This window comes from Oratosquilla oratoria, chromosome 17, assembly GCF_046742065.1.
Source record: "Oratosquilla oratoria isolate Oo_2021 chromosome 17, ASM4674206v1, whole genome shotgun sequence".
Taxonomy (NCBI): Eukaryota; Metazoa; Arthropoda; class Malacostraca; order Stomatopoda; family Squillidae; genus Oratosquilla; species Oratosquilla oratoria.
In genome coordinates, this window is record NC_134793.1 from 23,492,541 (window position 1) to 23,496,967 (window position 4,427).

Here is a 4,427-nt window from a genome sequence, read left to right on the forward strand (position 1 = left end):
TGAATATTTTTTGTAGATTTTTTTTACCTCTCATTTTAGCGACAGTACCTCCTGTATCTTTTGTATAAGAAGTATTTCTTTTCCTATAAATTTTGTGAAAATATTTTTGCTGAGTATTTCTTTACTATGAGTTTTTGCGATTATATTTTCTGTAGAGTATTTTCTTACCCCTAATATTTCCGATAATATTATTAAACGCTGTTTCTTGGGGTTTAATTTTCACGTCAGTATTTTTGTGGACTTTCATGAACTTAGATTCTCGTGAATTTCGTTTTGTTTTTAGGTTATGTTAATTAACGCTGTTTCCTGATCTTTAATTTTCGCGGTAGTGATTTTGTGAATTATTTCGTGAACTTTATTTCTCGTGAATTTCGTTTTGTTTTTCGGTTATGTTAATTAATGCTGTTTCTTGATCTTTAATTTTCGCGGTAGTGATTTTGTTGATTATTTCGTGAACTTTAATTCTCGTGTTTTTTATTTTATTTTATTTTATTTTATTTCTATCTATTTATTTATTTATTTTTAGATGATTTCCTAGCATCTAATTTTGCGGCAGTATTTCTTTAGATTATTTTCTTAATTCTGATTTTATCGACAGTGTTTTCGTACAATATTTAGCTATGCTTTTAGTAAAGGTATGTGTAATTTAATTTTCTTATATCTATTATTCGTGACAGTATTTTTGCCGAGGTAATATTAAAATTATTTCCATACCTGTAAATTTTATTAAAGTGTCTCTGAATAGTGTTTCCTTGTCTCTCATTCTGTGACATTATTTCTGTGGGTTGGTATCTTGCCTCTAATTTTCGCGACAATATATTTGTAGAGTATATCATTTCCCCTAAATTTTGTGAAATAAGTTTATAGAATATTTCTTTACCTCTAATTTTCGCGATAATATATTTGTAGAGTATTCCCTTGTCTCTAATTTTTGTGGTAGATTTTTTTTTGTAGAGTATTTCTTTGGTTCTAATTTTCGCGACAATATATTTGTAGAGTTGTCCTTAATTCTAATTTTTGTGATAAGATTTTTTTATAGAGTATTTCTTTACCTCTTAATTTTCGCGACAATATATTTGTAGAGTATTTCGTTGTCATTAAATTTTGTAAAATAATTTTTATAGAGTATTTCTTTAGCTCCAATTTTCGCGAAAATACATTTGTAGAGTATTTTCTCGTGTCTAATTTTTGTGAAATATTTTTATAGAGTATTTCTTTACCTCTAATATTTGCGACAGTATATTTGTAGAGTATTTCCATGTCTTTAATTTTTGTGATATATTTTTGTAGAGTATTTCTTTGGTTCTAATTTTCGCGACGGTATTTTATAGATAGTTTCTTATCTCTAAAATTTCGCAGCAGTTCTGATGTAAGTTATCTTATTATCTCTAATCTGTGTGACCTGACTTATGCAGAATATTTCCGAACCACAAATTTTCGCGAAAGTATTTTTGTCGAACATTTGGTTGCGTCAAATTTTTTGCAAAATTTTTTGCATAGACTGTGATCTTTAATTTTGTTGACATTATTTTTAGTGTATTTCTACTTTGGTGAGATTCTAGAAGAAATATTTTTTCTAAGAGAAGGTTAGATAATTTTATGGATGGTGATAGTGGGTGGTAATGGACATTGAACTACTTAGTGTAGGTCTTATGGTCTCTTGTAGATGGCTCCTCCAGGTTGAGTGTCAATAGTCAGAATAAATGTACAAATCGTGTGTAGAAGTGATGATTTTTTTTATTTCATATTATTCTATCTTATTTTATTTTATTTTGTATCATTTTACTACGAATTTTATTTTGTTGTATTTTCTATTTCATGTTATTTTATTTTCTTGTATTTTATTCTATTTTGTTTATTTATATTTCATTTTATTAAATTTATTTTATCATATTCTATTTTATCTTAATATATCTTGTTTTATGTTTCATTTGATTTGATTTTATGTTGTCTTATTTTGTTTTGTTTTATTGGGTTGATTTTACTTTATTTCATTTTATCACATTTCATTCTATTTTGTTATATTCTATATTTTTCATTTTATTCTTTTGTATTTTATTTCTAATAATCTATCTATTTTTTTTTCTTTTTTTGTCCAGTCACTAAAATGAAAACGAGAATCCATTTCTATTTTTCAAAGAATTGATCTCTTTTCTTCGAAAAGATATTCCATTGGCACGCCTGTTCTTCAAAAAAAAAATTCTCTTTTCAATTTCAATTCATATTTGACATCTCGCATCTACCTACGGCCGAAGCCGCCAAGTGGAGAGAGAGTTTGGATGCACGTTGTCATTCACAAATACGAACCTGAATGACAAAAATGGCGATGTTGTACTGATGAGAAAAATTAAATAATACATAAAATAGTATGTATGGATGACAGGAAAGATGCAAGTTAAGAATTTCAAAAGTATCCGAGATGGTAGAAAATTAAAAAAAAAAAAAAAAAAAAAAAAAAATATATATATATATATATATATATATATATATATATATATATATACATATATATATATATAATAATAACGATAGTATTTGGCCCCTTGGCAGGGGGTGAGGGCCGTAGGGGTAAATGTAGGCCTTTCCTTTACGTAAACAAAAGCCCCTAGTTTAATTCTGAATGAACATAAATCACAAAACAGATCTAAAAGTTTGATTCAGAAAGATTTGTTTATTTTTATTTGTAGGAGAGGAATCTCCTTCAGTTGGACTCGATCATCAGGTATTGGAGAAAACAAACGCGATTGTCAAACGTCGCCATGGAACAAACAAAAGAAGGAAAAAGATAAGAATGCGTAAGATTTTCTCCCAGACGACTTCAACGTATATCTATTATTTCACTACAAGCGTCCCCCTCCCCCCCCAAAAAAAAAAAAATAATAATAATAGATAGATAAAAAATGAATTAGACACTGCGAAACCGTGGTCACAAAAAAAAAAAAAATACAATGAAAAACAAAAGACGATAGGGAGACGGAGGCCAGGGGGGCCCCTGAGCGAGCGTAGAATCTTGACTTGAACAAACATACGGCCCTTCTTCGGAGCGTTGACCGCACAACTCTTCAGTACACCAAACACAAAAAGTCTACGGGGAACACCCACCAAACACGGGCGCTTCCAGAAACGCTAATCCATCAATCTATTACCCTAATTCTCCCTTACAAGATACCCGAGGCCCCAATCTACCCGGCAACGGCCACATTTTCAACCCAGAAGTCATTTATTGAGAAGATATGTAGGTTTGTATTGAAGGAATACAGAATAATAAAGCGTAATGTGTTCTGTGTCTTTTATGTCTTGGTTGTATTTAAGGCAGATAAATTCTCTTGTCAGGTTAGTTTTGCGTTGGTTCCGTGTAAGTGATATATAGTAACCTAAACATAAGTGTAATAGAGTTAGTCTTGATTGTTTTAGGAACAATTTATTGATTATAACAATGCCAAACAAGAACCCATGCCACACCATAGTGTAGGGATATGTAGGGATAGTATTGATGGACCTGGAAAGTGAATTTGTCGCATTATCCTCTTCTTCTTTTACCTATTCACCATCCTCTCCTCCCTCTCTGGAGCTAAGGTGAGAGGGAGGAAAGGGAGGTGGGTGGGAGTGGAATAGGTGGGAGTGGAATGGGTGGGAGTGGAATGGGTGGGAGTGGATACGTGCCTTTTGACTTGGCTACCCACCTTGTAAGGGGAAAAAAACCTTTGGTATATAGATAGACCCACTACTTCTCATATTCCTATGTATGAAGGATAAGAATTCCGCTACCGTGACCCTCCATAGCCTCCTCCTCCCCCAACGATCTTCCTCTGTCTCGAAGAGAAGCTGTTAAATTTCCTTTGAACAAGGACAATTTTTATGACAGAAAACACAATAAGGACACTCTAACATAGTTGGACACAAAAGGAGGACACACAAAAACAAAAAAGATAAAATAAAATAAAATGAAATAAAATAAAATAAAATAACGATAGAAAAAGAAGTACACAATCACTATACAAAGATAACAGAAATAAGTCTTTTTTTTTTTTATCCGACGAGTCGTGATGCATACACTCCTGAAGGCCGCTGGATGTACTTGTTCACTGCCGGTGGTTGATATTCCACCAGTGTTGCCAAATGGCTTTCGCAGACTCTCCGTCAAAGTGCCACGGACCCTCGAGAATCCGTGGACCCCATTTTGAAAACCCATATCCCAAAGCGGTGGTTCCCAAACATTTTAAGCTTATTACCCAATCTAACATGCCACATTAAGCTACCCTTATCACAAAATGCTGTCAACATTGATATGTATGGGTAAATCAAAACACTAGAGACATTTTCATTTATCTATTGTATTTGAACATTGTGACTATCTAATGACTAGTTGAGGAATTCTTTGCTTCGTGGTTGAAATTGCCAGCCTGGAAACTTTTGCACACTTAGAT